Raw genomic sequence first — 21,402 nt, forward strand, 5'->3', positions numbered from 1 at the left:
CTGTAGCAAAGATGTGAACTGGAGTATTTTTGTGGGGAATTTTTGCCAGCCTGGACTCTCCCACTGGGAGTGCTCTCTGGCTGAGAGAGTGTGCACGTGCATGCAGGGACACCACAAAAAAAAAGTCTTGCTAGAAAAATATTGCAGGATTTCTCAGGTTGAGAGTGCAGAGATGTTCCAAACAGCCTTGAACTTCAACCAAAATCCTGATGATTGCTGCTGGGTTTTTTTTACCACATGTGTGTCCCTTCTGCTTGGGGAAATTCAAATTTATTGTCCCCCAGCTGAGGTCTATTCAGACCAAAAGTAGTGCTGGTATGGATTCAGTCACATTTGGTCCACGGGAGATGAATTTGGCTCAGAGTTGGTACAATGTCAGTTATTGATATTTTGTTATTCTTCAACTTGAAGGTGCATGGATGTTATTTTACTACTTCTTTTGAGGAGATCGATTCTAAATCTATGTTTTTTGTTCTGCCCAGACCATACCTGCAAAAATAATAACAGCAGAGATAGTGTCTTCCCAGTGACTGCTGAACTCTCTAACTCAGTCTCTATAGCCCCATAACAGTAGCTGGCATCAGATCACAGCACTTGATTTAAACTCCACTCCTTGTTCAATAGACCAAAAATAAAAATAATTATGAGAGATGAATCAAACCCGAGTTTGTGGGTTTTGGTTTTTTTTCTTCCCTTTCCCTGAACATAAAGAACAAAATGTGTTTTTTAGTTTAGATGACTTGTCTTCCAAAGAGATGGAAACAACAAGAAACTAGTACCAGGTACCCCAGGAACAGATGAGAACACTGACTCACTTTGTAACATTTGTCATGTGCACTGAAACATCCACTGTGGGGTCTTGCTGAGCAGGAGGTAATTTCCCCACCCTGCAAATATTTATATTTTTTTAGATTAAAAAATAATCCAGACCTAAAGAGGGTAAAAACATCAAAAGCAAAACATATATAAGAAATGAAAACCTGAAAAAGTCAGTACACATCTCAGAAATATTTTCCTTTGACTTGAAGCATCCCTAGTTTTACAGTAACTTTAGTCTCACTAGAGTAATTAATTTTCTAGACAGAAAGGGCAACCAGCATATTTTTTGTTTTAATATGCTGCTGGTAATTCACTGTTCCAAAACCTCCTTCTGTAAAGGGGAGGGGAGAATAAAAAAGCTGAAAAATGCATCAAAACTGACCATTTCCCACAAAGCCAGTTTTCATTTCTGCATATCAGCATTTTCAAGCAAAACAAAGCACTACACAACTTTCTTGAGCAGCTCTATTCAAGCAGGACCCGAGGCCAGCAGGGACACTGCTTTAATGTCACGATGTAGCTGCAGAGAACAAAATGATTCTCTTTCCCCCAGCCTGTATAGCAGAGAAATTATAAAGGGGGGGAATTACTATGGTAATGACCACATAGCTGCTGCGTGTTTATGCAGATTGATGAGTGACGAGCCAAATCCCAGGGTCTTTACATCAGTAAAGCTCTGCCTGCCTCCTAAAAATTGCAATCCAAAGAATTTTCCCAGGAAAGTGGGGGAGAGGTATTTTTTCAGTGGATTTGAAAATATTTCAGTGGGTTTTAGGAATAAACCCCATTCTTTTTACACATGGAGATGTTATTTTTAACAAGTAAGAACTGATTTTCCTAAATGTGGAAGGGGAAACGACCCTGAGTCCCCTGGAAATGGCCATTGCTTAGCCTGGGATTAAACAATACCCTTTCAAGCATCAGGAATTTCAGGGTTAATATGACAGGGAAGAAAATGGGATCTTGCCTGTTCCCAGTCCCAGTAATGTCTAGCCAAGCTGACAGGAAAGATAAAGTTCACTCTTGCCTCCACTTAGCTGGTGCTGGGAAAGAGATTCACACCCAAGAGAAAAGGAGACACAGCATCAGTCGTGACTTTTTGGCATAAATGAAAGGAAATTTTGACAGGCATAAAAATGTTATTTTCTCATGAAAAGCTGCTGCTTCAATACACGAATGGGGATGTTTCTTGGGAAAGCAAAAGAAAGGGGAAAATAAAAGAGCAGTCTTGGTCTGCTGCCAGTTTATAATAATTCACAGTATTGCCCATTTCTCACTGCATAATGATCTCGGGCAAAGGAAATGATGAACTCTTATTTCTGGACCCACATTTTAAATATCAAAATAATTGGGCCAAGGAAAGGTCATTCCTTCCCACTGTTGTTAGCCATCCTCCTTCCCTGGCAGCCCAGGGCTCTTGCAATAGCTTTTAGCACCATGGAAGGATTCACATTGCTGGTAAGAGCAGAATCATCCTGGGAAAGGGGCTGGGAGACTGCTGGAAACTGGAAAATGTAGGCTGCCCTATGCTGCTGGACATCCTTCATGCATCCAGCTGGGAGCTACCTGCTACGTGCTGGGCTGTGGTGCAGCCAGCAAGGCTCGGTCACTCGTGTAAAAAGCTGATCTCAGGATTTCACTCAGCCACACGTTGGCCTCGGCTCGGTCAAACATTTGATCTTCAGCTTTGTCCTCTTCTGGAGACCCTCCAAGCCAAACCCATGGCCTGAAGAGCAAGGTGAGTGCAGCTGCTCTGACCTTGTTTGGGCTAGCTCTGCACTTCTTATCACTAACTCCAGACATGGGTCTGTGGGGGCTCCTGTCACCTTCATTCTGCTTTATCCCCCTCTGCATGTCTCAGCACTCACACAGTTTGACTCTGAAGAACCCCACATACTGCTGTGTGATCTTTATCCCATCAAGTCCACCTTTCCAGCTCTGTCCAGATAAACCTATGGGCCTTAATCCTAAATCTTGCTAGTAAAGACCAAAATGTGATCCAAACCCAGGATAATGTGAAGTCCTACTCTAACCCTAGGCCAGAGATGACTAAACATCCACTCCCAACTTTTATAATTTAGATGCTTTCCCCTACTCCTGCCTGCCTAAATCTTTAGTTGTTTTCTCAACCTTTTTCCAAGCCCTACAAGCCCCAAGCTGGGGCTCAGCAGAGCATCTATAGATCAGCCACAGAAAGAGTCACCACTGCAATGACTGAAGCTCTTTGTGCATTTGCAGGGCATGCGTGTGCACGTTTGTTTGGTTTGCACACACACAGAGCATGCACAGGCACTCTGGGAGTCTGTGCTCTGGAGAGGAGACAGCAAATCTGCATTGCCCCAGAGGCCTGGGGTGAGATTAACTGCAGGACCTGTGATTTGTTGCTACCTGAATGGTGTGCATGCTGTCAGTTTGGTGTGTCTTTATTTCTAAGCGAGTCATATTATACAAATCAATTGCTAATTCAATTAATCATGAAAAACATCCAAAAGGACATCTCCAGGAGCTGATTTAGAGCATGTTATGTACGGGTGATTGAGCAAAGAAAGTTAATCTGGGTCAGGAGGCTTTGATTTTTAATTCTTAATGTCACAGATTTCCATTCTTTTGAACTAAAATCTGACTTACAATTTATTTTTCTGAGGGTGCAGCTTTATAGCTCCATTGACATTGGCATGTGTGGTCATGCATACTGAGTCTGTTCTCTTATGCCTGACGAATAAGAGCTTTTATGGATGCACAGATCAATACAAGCTTAAGATCTATAAAGGGCTGCCTGGCAGGATTCATATGCGGGACTCAGCTCATTGCATTTATCCACAAAGTTGTTTACAGGAGATTAAATTATGATTTCATTGCATTCATCTTCTCCCATTCTGTGAGAAACTACAAATTTTGATCTTTTGCGTTGCTTCACAGTTTCTGGCCTAATTCTTACTAAAAAACCCCAAAAAACAAGAAGCCCTAAAGCAATTCAAAAAATCCAGGTAAAGAACATGTTAGTTTGTTTTACAAGATAATGCCTCCATCATGATTTGTATGGAAGACACCCCAGGAATTCAACAGAAGGCAATTGTTTGCACTTCTTGCAGAGATATAATAGGGGTATAAAGTGACTGTAGTCTATTATGGGGAAAACTCACAGGGTGGATTCCTCCTGGAGGCCTGAATTAGAAGTTTTCAGGGTGTAGGAAACTCAGCCATGACATATCAAGTGTCAAAGATTTCAGGCTTAGATGCTAATATATGCTTTAGTCCAAAATAGGATGCCAAGTTCCCTCCTGACAGCATGAGAATCTGACATTTCTGTTTTGTGGATAGCCCTAGGAAAGAAATGGGGCTATAAATTATGTGTGTGAATGTACAAAGTTAGGAAAGGAGGTGCGAGAAGCTTCAACTTGTCACTGAAACTATGAGCAATCCTAGCCCCTGCTTGCCCTTGAACATGTGAACTGCGGCCTGGCTTCTGGGAGAGCCCTGGGGACAGTGGTACCCTGACACGTGCTGTGTCCTTTCTGTGTCAGCTGCCAGTTCCTGATTCCCTGCTGCAGTCCTGGGGAGCTGCCTTGACCAGCCAAGGTGACCTTGGCCAGTCATTAGATGATTCAGCTCCAGTCATCACCTGCATGATGGAATCCACAGTGTTGCTCCATCTGAGAGAGATTCCTTGGGTTTGTTGGGAGGGAGGAGTTACACAGCCTGCACTGGGCAGTGCCACAGCTCAGGTCAGGGATGTGATACAGCTCCGGGGTCCAGATGGATTTATTATTTCTGTTTCTCCATCAGGCTCCTTCATTCTGTCAAGCTGATTCCCAGACTGGAGCTGGTTGCCATCCTGGCAAATCTGAGTTAACACCACTGAGAGGTGGTAAGAAGCTAAAGGGATCTGCAGGGAACCAGTACATGGAGTTTAGCAGGCAGCTGCTAGACTCCTTCCCATATGTGACACGCACCATTTGGGTTTTCCCAGATAAAGCACAGCATCATGGAATTTGAAAAAAGCTTGGAAGTGATCTCAGGAAACCCTTAGTGTCTCCAGCAGAGATCTCCTGCTGAAAGTGGTGCCAGCTGTGAGACAAAAGGACTTTCACAGTGGGTGATCCAAACCTAGGACCAGGCTCCAAACCAGGGTGGACCATCTTTTTTAGGAAATATATGATAAGTAGCAAGAGATTTGATTATTCTGGGAAGAAAGCTATTAATTCCAGATGAGGAGAAATTCCTAAAGGACACAGACTGTCTTCATGACTTTGAAGAAGGTCAGCAGCAGAGAAGCTGTGCATGGGGAGGTTTCCAGTTTCAGAATGAGATTTTCTTCCAACATAATTGAATATACAGTTAATGCAGGGGGTTGGAAACAAATGCATTAAGGAGGTGAGTACAGCATTACCAACACTTTATAGAGCAGAACCACTCAAGGAACATGAGCAGGAAATGCAGGTAATGGTGATGCATTCCATTGTCACACATCTGGGTAGAAATGGCTGGGATGCTACTCTTCTGAAAGTCATGGAAGCACTTGGATATTCATAACACAAAAATGACCCTGCAAGAAGAGCACAAGCTGCTGCCCCTCTTTGTAGCTATTCACCCCCACTGCTGCTTCCTCAGAAGGAAGGTCAAACAAGTTTTTGACAACAGAGCTGGAAAAGGCTTTAAAAAGCCACTGAATCTCTCTTCCTGTTCCCATTTCAGGTGCAAAACTTGATTCTCTTTAAAGTAAAATTAAGCTTCTTGAGCTCACCAAAACTGATTTGTAAAACAATTAACCTAGCTGTCCCTAATGGGCCTGTAAACAAGGATGGTGAAGAAAGGCCAAGCCTAGAGGAAGGCAAGCCTAAAGCTGTACAAGAATTTTAGTCTCCTGCCTTTATATTCCTGCATTGTGTTCTGAACAAATCACCATGTTCACAAATTTTGCCAGCGAAGTGCAAATTTTTAGTGATCGCTTGTGTGAAGTATGTTATCCAAGAAATGGTTTGAAGAAAAGGTGCATGTTTTCCCATGAGTCACCCTCTGCACACATGAGCACATTCAGTGTCTTTCTCCTCCCACAAACAGTTCATTGCAGATTTCTTCTCCATGTATTTCCTGTTCACTCACTGGCAATCCAATGTGACAAAGGTTATATTGTTTATTTCTTTGTAGATGCCTTACAAGATGAAACAACTTCATAACCAGGAGAATTAACCACAATAACTCATTGATGCAATAGGTGATCTCACCCAATGGCCAGTTAGGTCAATAGCAAAATTGGCCTTTGGCTGTAATTTACAGCTGCCTGCACAGCTGGAAACTGATGATTCTCTACAGAATCCTTCCCCAGTGTTGTTACAAGATGTGGTGCATTTACACATTTTCTACTTGCAAAGCTTTGGTCCTTTCATTTAGAAAGACATGATCATCAGGTTGGAGCCTTTCACATTCCACCTGTTTTGCTTTGTTGGATGTATTTAGGAGAGGGGATCTTTTTTTATTTTTTTGTAAATATCTAGCTTCATATACCTGGAGCTTGCAGTAATGCAGTGGGGTCACAAAATCCTCGACTTTGGACTTCTCTTGACTCATCCTTTTACAGCTGCTCTGCCACATGCAGACATCTGCATGTTCAGGGCACAGCACCCACTGACATGACAGCTCTGCCTCAAGCCTGCCAAGGGAGGCTCCTGCAGACTCCCTCAGGAACGACTGTTACTTGGGTTTCATGGTGTTTTATTAGCTTTTATGTTAATATGTACTGTACATTCAGTTAAAGATCCTGCAGAATGGTTGAATGCTGAAATCAGGATCTGACATAGGTTTGGTCTTGGAGTCAGTTTCCTGTTGGGCTGCAGTGTGGTGCTGATAACCAAAAATCAAGCCTGTTTCTTTTCTCCTGCCTACTTCCCAAATCTCAGCATTCACCACAGTGGCAAATGTCTCCTTGGACTTCCTGGGGAGGAGGATAATTCTCCCACAATAGACAGTGATCTCTCATTAGACTCCATCCTGTTAGTTAAAAGCTGTTTTTACTCAGACAATCCAGAACTCATTTCCAATCATAAAAGGGTACACTGTTGGATACTCACTGAGGGTATAATTTTTAACCACTCTGTTTACTGAATTTACAAAAGTAGTTATTGGAGCTGTTTGTATACAGTAATTTTTTCCTTAGGCTTCCAAGAGCAAGAGCAGGTGACCCAGCATTGCTAACTACGGTAAAGCTTTTTCCTATTCAAAGGAGACAATATTATCCCATTTGACAGAAAGTCTATTCAAGCCATGGCACCCTGAGGAGATTTTCTTAGAGTTGTGCAGGGAAGACCAGGGCCAGTATCCCAACCAGAGGTTGTCCCTGGATCTCCTCTCTGAGTCAGGCAGATGCAAAGCCACTGGATCAGCCCTTGTGGCTCATCCCTCACTAGATGAGCTGCTGCTTTCATGGAGATGAAGCCTTAATTCTTAGATATGCAGTAAAAAACTTCCACACCATCAGCACGTACAAATGTAAAGAGTGATCAGCAAGGTGCAGCTCATTGTACACAAACATAGTCCTTGCCTAGTAATTAACTGGCACATAATTGAGTGAAACCCACATTTTAACTCAAGTCTGCATGTGTTCCTTACAACTGCACTGTAGCTCAAGCATCAGTTACTGAGTTTTTAGAAGAAGGTACTGGTGACACAGATAGGGAGTGGACAGGTGCAAGAAGCCAAGGACCTATGTGGGAGCAGAATAGCTCTTCTGGGAGCAGAAGAGCTCAGTCTGTCCTGGCTCTTCACCCTCCTCCCCTGCACCCAGGGCCAGGGATGATGTGGCTTCAAATTAATTCAGCAAAAGGCAGAAAAGGCTACTTTATTGGACGTGGTCAGCACTCTGTGTGTGTGTACCTGAGTGTGTGAGACTGAGCACTGGGACCATCCTTGGCAACTCCAAAGATTCACTTATTAAACTGGGCCCTGCATTTGGAGCAGGGGAGACCTTTATGGCCAGAAATTTTATGCACAGGCCCTAATTAGTTAAGAAGCTGGCCTTTTATTGTCTCCTCTTTATGAAGTGACTAATAACTTTTTTGATTAACATTCTTTTCTTAATACTTTTTACCCCACTCTGCTGTTTCTTTGTCTTTTAACAATGCCAGCTGCTTCACTTCAAGAATCAGTTTTCTGAAAGTGAAATGCCTCTCATCCTGAAGCATCTCTGGATGGTAGCCATTATTGATTTGGAGCTGATGATGGCTGCAGTAGCTGTTTCTGACTCCCTGAGCTGCTTAGAGCATTTCTCCTTCAAGATAATAATAAGCAGCAGAAAGCAAGGAAGAATCCAGGGACTGGCTCTATACTATGACTCTGCATGCCAGGCACACCTTATAGAATACATACCAGGGCAGCTCCATTCTCTTCCATTTCCCTGGGGTACTCTGCGATGTTATTTGATACATATTTTACCCCTTAGAAAGGCTCAGAACACATTCACTGAGAGCAGTGCATGAATTTTCAAAAGGGGCAGTTTTGACTGACATGACATTGGCTCACAAAGAAAGGAACACCCTTTCCTTGCAGAGGACATCAGCTGCAGTTTCCAAAATACAGATGGTACTGGGAACTCTAGACCTCTACTTTGCTTTTTATATCCTCAGGCAACAGGGACAGCCCCATGCCAGTTAGCCAAGTACCTCCAGGCTAAAAATATCTCTTTTTAACCAGAGCTCTTGCTGCAGATGCTGTGAGAAAGTGACAGCTGAATTTGTTGATTCTCCATGGGAAATCTCCTTGGCAAGATTTTTCTAATGGCCAAGGATGCCACACAATGTTCATCTCCTGGGATGACAGGGAAGAACAGCATGTGGGCAAGAAAGAGCTGTCCACAGCTGGGTACAAATGCCTCTAGTTTGACCTCTCATTCCAGCAGCTGAAGCATTTAGGTGGAAAATGAAGAGGAGGAAATGCTTCTTGGCCTATTTGGAAGTGGAAATGCAGAATTAATAAAGGCCCAGGAGATCATCTGCAACTCTGCCATCCATACAAAGTATTTTGTTACTGACTGGCCAGTGAGAGCTCTGAGCTCAATGCCCCTGTGCAGGCAGCAAAGAGCTTCAAGAGGAATCAAAATTATGACCTGAACAGCAGTAAGCTTCCTTCTTAGTTTGCAAACAAACAGACAAAAACATATGTTTCCAAACAAATCCATCTGAATGCAGCACTCACAAAGTGTACAAAGGATGGACAGCCTGAGTACTGAATGTAAGATTGTGGGACCACCCTTTTGGGACTTGGACACCCGGTTGGTCATAGTTGTCTGAAGACCCTGCACTCACAGGGGTGTCGACAGTGTGTGCAGACATCTCTAGACAAGGTTTTGGTCAGGAACTTGACAACAGGGAACAAAGAGGGTGAATTGCAATGTGAAACAGCTGGTGAAGTCCCTGTGGTCCTGGAGGTACCCAAGGGGTCATGACTGAACCTGCATTACTTCTTTGGCACAGCCAGAGGAAGGTCAGTGGGAGTCTTTCTACCCCTGCTCCAAACACTGTTTCTGGCTGCAGTGCAGTAGAAATACATCTGAGTCCTTTGCTTTCCATTGTCTCTTATTTATTTGCTCAGATCTCATTAGTAGACTCAATAGCAGGAAAGCTTAGTCCTTGTTTCTGTTTGTTATTTTTTTGTTAACACACAGCCTTTCTATGACAAGCCCTAATGAATGTTTGAATAAAACCAAAGAATCCTGTTGTAAGCAATAAACCTGTCTAGTAAAGTTGCAAGGTGTCTGGGTTGTGCTTTCAGAGGGGTGTGCCAAGGCAGCCACAGGGCTGTGGAGAACTGACAAGGCCAGGTCTGCAGCAGGGATAATTTCACAGGGTATAATGGACTTGCAGAGGGCTTGTGCTAGTTCTTATTTGTTGGACATTTGGCTGAAAGCTGATAGCAGATTTCCCCAAAGGAATCAGTGTGCTCTCTATTAAATGGAAAAAACTGATATTAAATGTCACAGTAATTGATGCTGCCTCTTTCTAATTAACTTACCTCTTTTTCCAAATCCTTCTACTTCTTCCTCCTTCCTGACACATTTGCCTGCTGTTTACTGAGACTGCCTGCAAGCAAGAGCAGAACAAACCTGCCAAAGATGCAAGAGCCCCCTGGGATTTCCTACTTTGTCAAAAGCTGCCAAGTTGCAGGTGGGAGAAGCACACTGGCAATGATGTCATGGCCACTACACTCATCCCTGCTGATGGCTTTAAAAGCAGTATTTCCACATGAAAAAAAAAGACAAATGCAAACCACATGACAAAGGAAGCAGAGGATCTAAACAGGGAATCAGAGCTGCCTCCTAAAGCAGTCTGCAGGACTTGCTTTTCCTTACTCTCCTGTCTCTCCCCTGAGACACACTGTGAATAGGGTCCAGATGTGACTGGGGTCTGGATGCCACCTGTCCCATTCCCTTGCTCCATGTGTTTGCAGAGGGCACTTCTTCCAGTGCCCTCTGACAGCTGTCACCCTGTCCTGGTTTCAGCTAGGACAGAGTTAATTTCTTCTCAGTAGCACTCACAGTATTGTGTTTTGGAGTCAGAATAAGAATGGGGTTGATAGCAAACTGATGTTTTGGTTTTTTGCTAAATTTTTTTTATCCTAAGTCAAGGACTTTGGGTTTTCCTCTCCTCACAGGGACTTGGCTCTGACAGTGAGGAGGTTCACAAAAGAAACTGGGAGGGAGCATAGTTGGGACTCAGTGACCTCAACTGACCGAAAGGATATTCCACGACATAGAATGTCATGCCCAGTATATAAACTAGGGAAGTTTCCTGGAAGAGCATCCAGTTTGGGCTCAGGAATCAGTTCTGGCATTGGTCAGCAGGTGCTGAGCAATTGCATCATGCATCTCTTGTATTCTCCCTTTTTACTATCATTATAATTTACCATTATTTCTGTATTTTATGTTATTCTCAATAATTAAACAGCTTTTATCTCAACATACAGATTTCACTTTGATTCTCCTTTCCATTCCACCAGAGTAGACAGGGGAAGAGATGGGGGGGTTGAGCAAGCAGGTGTGTAGTGCCTCATTTCCAGCTGAGCTTAAAACCACAACACATCCCATCTTCACCAAAGGCTTTTCCCAGCAGAAAGGGGAAATATGAAGGCTTCTTGTGGCTCTGAACATATGCTGCAGCAAGGGGGTTTTCTCTGATTGTTCTGAGCAGGTCTGTGTCCCACCACTGCTCAGAGACCTCTGGGTCACAGCACCAAGGGTTTGTCTGTTTGACTCAAGTAAACAGGTTGAAGACACCCCTCTGAGGGCCCCTGGAGGGAGTCCAGAGCAAACAAACATAGAGAAAAACATCAGTGCAGTGGAAGAGGACATCATGATTCTATCATACTGTGTCCTTGTTTCCAAGACACCAGTAAAACTAGAAGGAGAAAGGAGAAAAAAGTCAATGTGTCACTGAAGTCACTGCAGAGTCCCTGCCATCAGCAATGAGCCTCCTTTACAAAGCATCCTGAATCAAAGTGTGTAATTAAGAACAGTTGGCATGTTCAGTGTCTTCTTATCCAGTATCCTGCTCTTGGGTTTACCCAGATTTTAGCATCTTTTTTACTGTCTTAGTTGGTCAACAATATCTTTTGCTGGAAAAGATGGGGAAGGGTTGGGACACCTTGTATCAAACAGCATTTTTTCTTGGTAGTACACAAAAGTACTCATGGCTTCAGCAACTGACTCAAAACTCACAGGTAACAGCCCTAACTGGGACATGAAGACAATTTTTGGTCACTAAATTATTCTTACTGCTGCTGGATGGCTGAAGAGCCACAATCATAAACCCAGCAGCAGGCACTGCAGACAGATTTAAGATAAATCAGTTCCTGACCACAGCATTGTTTGGAGAAGAGTCCCGTGCTTTTTCTTTTCCAAAGGAAAAGAGCAGACTGAGGTGATGGATGTTCCCTTTCCTGATGCAGCTGATTTGGTGTTCCCCAAACCCCAGGTCACTGTGGTTTCATTTAGATCTACAATCTCTTTTCTCCGGGGCTTTATCCTAGGAGTGGTTATTTCAATTCAAACAGTTTGCACGAAGTGTCTGGGCAGAACAGAGACCCGAGGCTGTCAGTGGCATCCATGACCATAATAACCTTGCATGAGTAACGCAGTAAAGCCAACAGCTAAGCCATCTTATCCTTGGACAGCTGCAGGGTCCCAATAACCCTCATTATATCACATTCTCCTCCATGGAGTAGACAGAAAAAAAAAAAAAAGAGAATGAAAAAAAAATGGGTAAGTAATTTATAATATGTTCAGACTGGCACAGGAACACAGACACTGTACAGTACACTATTAATGGTGGGATTCTTTTTTGTGCCATATAATATTGATTTTCCTGCAGATAACCAGATATCATTAGTTTGATTAATGCTACCACAGGTTGGAGTAACTGGCTGGAAAGTTCAAACTAGGGCATTTTTTCAGGAGAAGAAGATTAAGCAGAGCTCAGACTTCTCTGTTCATACCTGGGAATATGCTGGCCAGAGGGTTTCAGGGGTGTTAAGCTAGACAGTTAAGAAAAAGCTTGGTAGAGGAGAGCTGGAGCTGCTCTACACAGCCTGGCTGACAATGTCAGGCAGTTCAGCTGCACTCAGGGCTGAGTTTATTTTGGTACCAATCCCCTAGGTTTTCTTCCTAGCAAAGGTTGTCACATTTGCAGGCAAAGCTGAGTCACACAGGCTGCCTGAGCCAGAGCTGTGCTTCTGTGCTGCTGGGTGTGCAGGCAGTGGGGCTGTGAACACTCATTCTCTCTGATTGCTTCAGAAGGGAAAGAAGCAGACGAAGCTCCCAGGGACTGGTTTATGAGTTGGCTGGTGCTCAGAGAAGTGTGTTGCTTATTGTCTGAGCATGTGCTCTGCCATCCAAAGGGAATCAGCTTCACTCTGCTTGGGGTCATCAACTTTCTTGGAAGAAGGAAACAGTGAGAAACATTAAGAGCCCCACTGAGACCCGACAGACTCACAACAAAGAGGTCATCTTGAAAAGAAGTGAAAGAAGTCCTGCAAAGAAGGCCAGGGACAGCACACACCGATCAGTCTTCTGAGTGAAGAATCTCTGACACATCTTAAAGTTTGTCAATGCTACAGTCTAGGAGATACATCAGGTACCTGATGTGTGGGCTGAAACTACTTCACTAATTGATAGAGTCTGTCAGGTCAACATCAACTTGCTAATGTGTCTGAACTCCTGTGGTCCCCAGTCTCAAAATTATGGCAGAAGGAGCAGAACAGTCACTTGATTGTCACACAGGTCAGGAAATGTAGGAGCAGATGGAGGAACCTATTTTCTTTCTTTTGGCACACTGGGAGGTTAAAAAGCGGGGGTTTTTAGTCCAGGGTGTTCAACAGAAGACAGGCCAAAGAAAATGATACTGGTATTTGGCCACTATGCACAAGTGTAGAGCACCTGTGCAGACCCTTATATGGCCTTCTAACTCAAGAGAACTATTCCAAAATAAGAGAATTAGGCCAGTTTGGGCAGATAGCTCCATCAGGAGACAGCATTGCTCTGCTTTGGTGTATTTGTTACAGAACAGTGCCATTGCCCTTAATGAAGAAGAAACTGCTCTTGGTTTCATACAGAGCTAGATGAAGAACTGGCTCTCCAACAACCCAGTGGAAAGCTTGCAAACTTTCTTCCTCATGAGACTCATATTGTCGCCCTGTTCTTTTAAGAGTTTTAAAGTTCTTCTAAAAGATTTCTATACCTTCTGATGTTTACATATTTCTACATATTTCTACTAGAGTTCTACTAGAGTTCTACTAAAGTTCTAGAGTTTCTCACACACTGTCATGTAAATAATGATAGTTTTACATTATTCTTTGTGGGAGGAGAGAATTAATAAACTGTTAGTTTGACCAGTGTGGTTGGAGAGGTGACAATTTCACCCTCCAATCCACTGTCACTTTTAGAATTCTATATATTACAAAGTCAGAAATAAAATTTACTCTTTTCCCTCTTTTACGTCTAGCATAAATGTGTGAGTTATTTCATGTCGTACTGCGACATTATACTATAAGTCTTGTGTTCTCCTTGCTCTGAAGAAGGGCTTATTTATGCAGGCATTGGCCATATGGGACAATTGGTCCCTAAAAACCTGTTGAAAATTGTGTCATTGACTTCTGTTTTTCATCAGCTGAGCCATCTCTGAACTCATAAACATTGGTAAGAATGTAACTTGCAGTAATTGATGAATTGAAGAAGGGCTTGTTTATTGCTCTTACCTAAAAATGTCTTTGAAAGCTTCCTCAGCATTTGTTGAGGTGTGGCTGGTCAGCTGAGTGAGGGGTGTTTTCCAGTTCCTGTCTGTAGCATGGAACAGGCATTTCTGTGGGAGCACAAGAGCACTCCTGATGTGTGTCAGTACTGCAACATGCATGTGGACTCTGACTTCAATACCTGTCTAGGTTTTTTTCCCTATACAATTTAGACAGCCACTTTCACTAGCCTTTTAACTACCTAATTATTCAAATATCCTCCTAAACCAAGAACAAAGTGTTTGTGAGTATTGTTGAAACAAAGCACTTTCACAAACCCAAATGTACCCAACATTTGCTTTGTATTATCCCCGCTGTCCTCACATTTTCCTATTTATGAGTTCAATTTTAGCAGCTCTGACCTTGTGGAACCTTTTCTCAGCCACAAGTGTCAGCGATCAACTTCTAGTCTGTCTCAAAAAAGCTGTACAATGTCTGTCTTTCCTGCCAAGCATCATAAAGTGCATTGATACTTTCTGCTGTTCCATCCTCTAGGCAACCACACCTCATCTGCATTTATTGCTGCAGAGAGAGTGGGGTGATGTGACCAACACTTTCTGCAGGCTGGATGGGAACGACAGCTGAGGATTTTTTGCAAGTACCAGAAGTGCAGAACTGTCTGCGTCCCTTTTGGAGACTCGACTGAACAATCACTTTTTCTTTTTTTTTTTTTTTTTTTTTTTTTTTTTTTTTTTTTTTTGGTTTTTTTGTTTTGTTTTTTTTTGTTTTCCTTGTGAAGAAAAGTAAATCTTTTTAATGATTTGCCAATCCTCCAAATAAGAAACTTTGAAACTCCAAAATGAAGTAAAGGCAACTTTTGAGATATTTAACAGCTACTCTTAGCAATTGTAAGATTGATATTCCTTCTACCAGACAGGTGGGTTATAATGAAAACACAGAGTAATAAGATAGGAAACTGTTATCTAGTCAGTACAAACTGTTAACTAAATCAATAAATTACAGACTTGGGAACTTCTATAGGCTAAATTATTGCTGAATTACTTCTCTGGAGAACTACCTCCAATTTTAAAGTTCATTTACTTTTACAAGATATTGGGTAGGAGTCTGCAAGGAGAATGGAGCTACTTCATATATAACTGAAGGAAGTTAAAATGCTGAGAAGAAGAATTATGAGTAGTAGAAGTGCTGAGCAGTATCTACACTTCTTACAATGTGCAATTCCCAGTGTGAGTGCAAAAGTCATGACTTACAGAAGTGATTTGTGTTTCTGGGATGCTCCTTGGAATTACCTTACAAATCCTCGCTTTTGGAAAGTACTGAATGAAACTTCTGAACAATTAACTCCCATAACAAATGTCACAATGAACAATCAGTGCCACTAGTCATGTCTGTGACCTCAGCCTTGCTGTTTAAGTGTGAGATCAGTTCAAATTCCCCACCCACTTTCCAGCCGGAGGATTATATGGAGTGAACGAAATAGTTCTTTGCTGCCAACTTGATTTTAATTATACATGTCCTAACCTTTAGACAATGTATTTAGATTTTAAAATAATAGTGTGGGGGAGAGTGACACAGGAAATATATGCTTGAGCTTACAAAAACACAAAAGATATTTTCTCCAAGTGATAAACAGATGTGAAAATGACAATAATACACATGAGCTCTTGGAACAAAGGGATCATCCACATGAAAAATACTACATTTCTGCAGTTGATTTAATCCTGTAATCCTTAGTGAAGCTTTGATTGCAGATTAATATGATATCAATGAGGCCTTTATCACTTGTGGTGCTGAGATAAGATTAAGTGACCTGTTATAGCAAATCCCTGGCAAGACTGAAGCTGACCCCATGGTTGCTTCCTGACTCTTTGTTTTTGCAAATTTTCAGGTAACAGCTTTTGCCTTTGTCTCAGTCAAAGGGCCATGAAAGGAAGGAGAGAGTGAAAGGACCCTGAGGAGAAGGAAAGAATTATTTGCATCCAACTGGAGCCGGGTTAGGGGATGCAAATGGGAAATCTGCAACCTCTTGCTCTCTAGGTGTCACAATCAAATCCCCTCCTTGTGTGAAGCAGAGATTTCCAGATCACAGCTTGCACTCGGAGTTTTTACACAACTGAAAATACTTACACTGTGTCTGCAAAAGGGGAGAAGTTGTTTTAGGTCATTGTGACATGTCACATTGAACACCAGCAATCCAACATTAAGATTAACAAAATTGGTATCCAATTTGAAATATTTTGCCAACATCTTGTATTTCCATAATTTTTATTTCCATCCTCTCTGTACATCTATATCCACAAAGACTCCACATGAGGTGCTCCAAAGCCAAGTTATTTACAGTCAAGAGAAACAGGTTCAGTCCCTGAAGCAGGAGGTGAAGAGCAGGCAGAAAAGCCAGCTTGAGCATTTGAATCCATGGCCATCACTTTTTCCACTCTTGCTCCTGCCTATTAGCCCAGTGGTGATTCACAGCATCCATGCTGAATCAGGATTGGTACCCACAGCCCCTGACATCTGAGAGTATTTCTATGCTCTTGACTCTAAGTATGGAGATCTCCTCTTTCCCTTCTCACCTTAGAAGGTAAAGTGCACTGTGAGGCTCTGACTTGGGATCAGGACAGCAGCTGTTGATTTAGAATCATAGAATCATTGGGTTGGAAGAGAACTTAAAGATCATCTAATTCCAACCTCCTGCCATGGGCAGGGACACCTTCCACTAGACCAGGTTGCCCAATGCCCCATCCAACCTTGCCTTGAACACTTCCAGAGATGGGCCATCCACAACTTCTCTGGGCAACAAGGAGGCAAAAGATTTTTAAATGCTGCTCTTGAATGCATACAGTATCAGAAATTTGTAGTACCTCTGGATGATCAACATCCACCCCTCAGCCACAATAAATTAATGTATAGCTGATGGAATTACTAAATCTCAAATAGCAGATGCTGAGGAAATATGGCAGCCTGCTTGCAACATCTGTATCCTCTTCCTTCTGTATCTGGCTACCCTGCACCAAGTTGGAGGGCACAAGGATTGATGGGGGACACATCTCTGATGTGACCTGGCAAAACCATTCCTCAGTCCTGCTTTGAAGCTGCTCTTGTAAAACTTACAAAATCATCATTCTTTTTATGGAAAAGCAGATCTTCAAACTGGGATTGGAGGACAAGCCCAGCAAATGTGAATGCTGTTTGAAGCTGGATCCAGCCACTCCAGCCAGCTGCCTTCAGATGTCAAAAGTGAGCGACTTTGTTTTATGTGGCAGATATGAGGCAACCAAGAGCTGGTCTTATTGCAGATTTCCATATGGCAAAAGTTTTTCTTTGAAAAGGGCATCAAAAGGAAAATATTAAAACATTCAGAACCACATGGAAGGAAAAGGAAACAATTATTTGGAGCAGATCTGGCTTCAGTGGACCAGCAAGGCTGAGCCCTGGTCTGTCACTGGCTGAGGATTTTGTCCCAGATCCCTTCACCTTGCACCCATTCCCCGTGCTCTCCAAGCAGCTCTGTTTGTTTGCTATCATCCCTACACCTTTTTGTGGTTGTTTTGCTCTTTTTCAGCACTCCAAGATAATTTTCTGATGGCACTGAGGAGCATCTTGATGTAAATGTGAAGCCAGAAGTTTCTACACATGCTGACTAAAACAAAGCTGACTCAATAAGAAAGAAATGTGAGACAGAAGAGCTCAATCACACTACAAAATTTGCTTTTTATCATCCTCTGATAGATGAGATTTTCCTTTGGCTTCTCCTGGAAATCTCTGGCACTAAGTATGTCAGAATGGTCACCAAAGATTCAGCTAATGCAGGATTTTTTCTCAAAAAGTGGCTGAGGGTGGGTGCCAGATAAGCAATAAGATGGAGTCAGGTATGCACCGACAATCTCCCAGCCTCCAGAGTACTAAAGCCCTGTGAGGTACAGTCCCCTGCCTGCTGTGTTCCATCACTTGCCTTCAAGAGATGATCAATCCATTCTTTTGGAGACTCTCACAGAAGCACAGAAACAGTCCCCACAGAGCCCAAGGACAGCATCCTCATCTTCATTATTGCTAGTTCATTGTCAAGGAAATCTCGTAATACCCTTGTCTGAGTATTAAAAAAGAATCACAGAATCATTTAGGTTGGAAAAGACCTCCAATATCATCAAGTCCAGCCATTAACCCAGCACTGCCATGTTCACCACTAAACCATGTCCCCACGTGCCACATCTACATGATTTTTAAACACCACCAGGGATGATGACTCCACTACTTTCCTGGACAGCCTTTTTCATTGTCCTCAAAACCACTGTAAGGGGTCTTACTGTTCTTGAAGGCTCTCCAGGGGCAGCATTCATCTGCTGAATTCCCTCACTGAAGTGGAAACTCTCCTGCTATGGTGCAATTTTTGTGGGGTGTTTATATAGGTCAAAGCACATGATAACGCACAGGTGTAAGGTATTGTGGCTTCTGTTTTGAAGGACTGAAGTGTTCTAAACCATCCCTGTTAGACTATCGATTTCCCTGGATAGCTGGGCATTTGCTTCATGTGACCTGACGGTGTGGCAGGACTTCAGAATGCTTTTCCAGAGATGCCTTATTCTACACAGAGCTTCATCTGCATCCACAAAAAAACTCACCAGTGTAATGACACAGGGAGTACTGTGCAAACCTCCCGGGGAGCACAGAGTGCAGGGGTGGCTCTGGCAAGCTTTGGAGGAAACCAGTGCAAGGTTGTATCTACCAGACAAGAAGGAAGGTCACTCTGACAATAGATCCCTACATCCTCCTCTTTCAAGAACCCCTCCCACTGGCACATAGCCATGCCTTGGCTCCTTTCCAGAACTACAGCATCTCAGCCAGGGAAAATTTGTACAGAAGGGAGATGGGGAGCTCTGTAAATCCTCCAGCCCAGACTGTTTCTGTTGATCCGTGGCAGCGTGCATTGTACATCCTGGTATCAATGTGATGAATGTTGTGCTGACTTCTGCATTGTGTGTGCCTTGTACTAAATATTGTCTGCTGGAAAGTAAATAACAGCAGATGAGCAAATGGGGCTGTGATGACATTTCAGTGTCCATAATGTTTCCATCCGCAAAATGCAGAAGTTATGCATCATTTTAACAGTAGGAATAGATAAGCAGTCAGCTATCTGTATCTGGAAAATCAAAAAGGAAAGCAACATTAAAGGAAATAGATAGGCAGTGGGTGTTCAAGGGCAATGAGTCATCCTTGCCACAAATAAGACTCAGAATGAGGAATACTAATAATTAGGCAGCATATTTCAAAAGTTCAGCTCTTTCCTCCTTTTCCAAATTATCTTTTATGCCCTGGGGATGTTTTGGAATGACAGTGTCTGCTTTGGGATGTAGACATGAAGAAAATCTACTGTGGGAAGAAATGACCAAACAGCAGAGAAAATAAAGTTGAGCTGTAAAGTTTCTTTTTCCTGAAACTCAGGTGGTCCCTCCAGAGGAAACTGTCATGTTGCTGGTCAGCCAACAGAACAAACAAATCCCAGGGAAGAACAGTTCCTGTGGCCATTGAACTCGGCACTTGTAGGAAGCATCAAGAGCACTCGCTTTTTCCCTTTCCCCATGGTACTTATTCCCCTGAGCTTGCTCCGTTCTGCTCTCGCTCAGGGAATGAAGCAGGTCCCTCTAGTGGGTGAATCCGCGAGGAAAGAACGTGCTTCCCATTTTGGTACACTGTCTCTTCCCCTCTCCAAGCTCACACCTTCTGTTTTAGTGGAGCTGCTTTGGGCTGAAAACAATGAAGATTTTGACCCTGAATCAGGCTGGGTCTCACCCTGGCCTAAATCCTGGACTGTCTAAATTTGAAATTTCCGAAGAGCAGGTTTGGAGAAAGAATACTGATTCCACTGTGAATGCCAGTGCTCTGGCTCCTTGGAGGTTGGAAGCAAATATAAATAACAGGTGTTGTCTTCACTTAGGAGGATTTGTAGGAAAGAAGACTTTTTGAACCTTCAACATTTCTGAGTGTGAATCACAGAATCAATAAAGTTGGAAAAGATCTCTAGGTCATCGAGTCCAACCTATGACCGAATGCCACCATGCTCAAAAATCATATCGCAAAGGGCCATGTCTACTTCCAAAAAATACTTCCAACTGTGGTGACTTCACCTCTTCCCTGGGGAGCCTGTTCCAATGCATAATCACCCTTTCAGTGAAAATTTTTTTTCCTAACAGTTTCCTAATAATGACATAATTAACATTTAGCCCTAAAACCTCTGAATCACGGAGATGTTTGGGCCTGTCCTAGGTGGAGACGAATCCCTTTCTGAACAGGAATAAGCCTTAAACCAGCAAACATGAGTTCTTGTGAAACCACAGGGCTGCAGTGTCATCCCCGTTCCTTCCCTGCTTCCCTCTGCTGCAGAGCTCTGATTGCAGCAGCCTGACTTCAAGCACTGGCAAATGTCATCGTTGACACCGCTGTGGTGGGTGCACGCCATCATTATAATCTGTATGCATTTAGACATCCCAGCATGATAAGAGAATGATTAGGAGAATAGTTAGAGAGTAAATTAAAAACTCTCAGCAGTTTCCTGTGTGAAGGTACTAACTTACAGGCATATTTTTTCACAGCATTACTGAAAAATGCCATTAGTTATACCTGTGAATACATGTTAGATTTAAACCCCTGGTGAGAATTTTTATTAACATACAAATATGTTAGGGCTCTTATGCTGCTTAAAATGTAATTAACCATCTTCTGAAGATTAAGGGTGCATAATCATAAAAGAAGTGCACTCTTGTGCATTTAATTCTTCTAATCTGCTTTATGTTGATGTTAGTGTGGAAGAATAATCACTAGTTTGCCTAAATAGTTTGGGTTTGTGCTGTAGGAAGAAATTGTTATGGGATGTACTTCTAAACTTAAAATTTGGTAGGCTTACAGTGACGGGGGATGATGAAGTGCACAGAAAGATTAGGAAAAAATGCTTCTTTTATTCTTTTGCTGCCGTTGCAAATGCCCTGCAGTGGTAAAGCTGTGTTTCTGACAGTTTCATTCAGCAGATGAAAAGGAGGAAGGGACAGGCACATCCAGTGAATGACAAAGATAAGAGCAATAAACTTGCAGTAGTCTCCTTAACTACTAATTTAAACACATAATGTGTCATGTGGGGATTCAACAAGATTTTCTGAGAAGTATGTGAAAAATGAGCAACCAACACAGGGTAGAGAGACTTTTGATTTGCTGTGTTGTAGTAAGAGAGCTGAGTTTGTGAAATGCACTCTAAAAAATAAATTAATGATTTTATGTTGTCATTCATACATCATATTGGAGTAGTCAGGGGTGTCACAATCCCCAGGAAATGTCAATCAGGTTTATTTGAAAAGTGGTGAA

General features: G+C 42.7%; 1 long non-coding RNA gene across 1 annotated transcript; it reads right to left on the reverse strand.

Moving 5' to 3' along the window:
* Positions 1-7,611: 7,611 nt before the first annotated feature.
* Positions 7,612-15,771, reverse strand: LOC137475181 (uncharacterized). The gene is made up of 3 exons (XR_010999729.1): positions 15,303-15,771; positions 9,819-9,890; positions 7,612-8,750 (listed from the first exon to the last, which is right to left on the reverse strand). It is a non-coding gene; the product is annotated as an uncharacterized lncRNA (long non-coding RNA).
* Positions 15,772-21,402: the final 5,631 nt, after the last annotated feature.

Source organism: Anomalospiza imberbis, chromosome 6 (assembly GCF_031753505.1).
Source record: "Anomalospiza imberbis isolate Cuckoo-Finch-1a 21T00152 chromosome 6, ASM3175350v1, whole genome shotgun sequence".
NCBI classification, from domain to species: Eukaryota; Metazoa; Chordata; class Aves; order Passeriformes; family Viduidae; genus Anomalospiza; species Anomalospiza imberbis.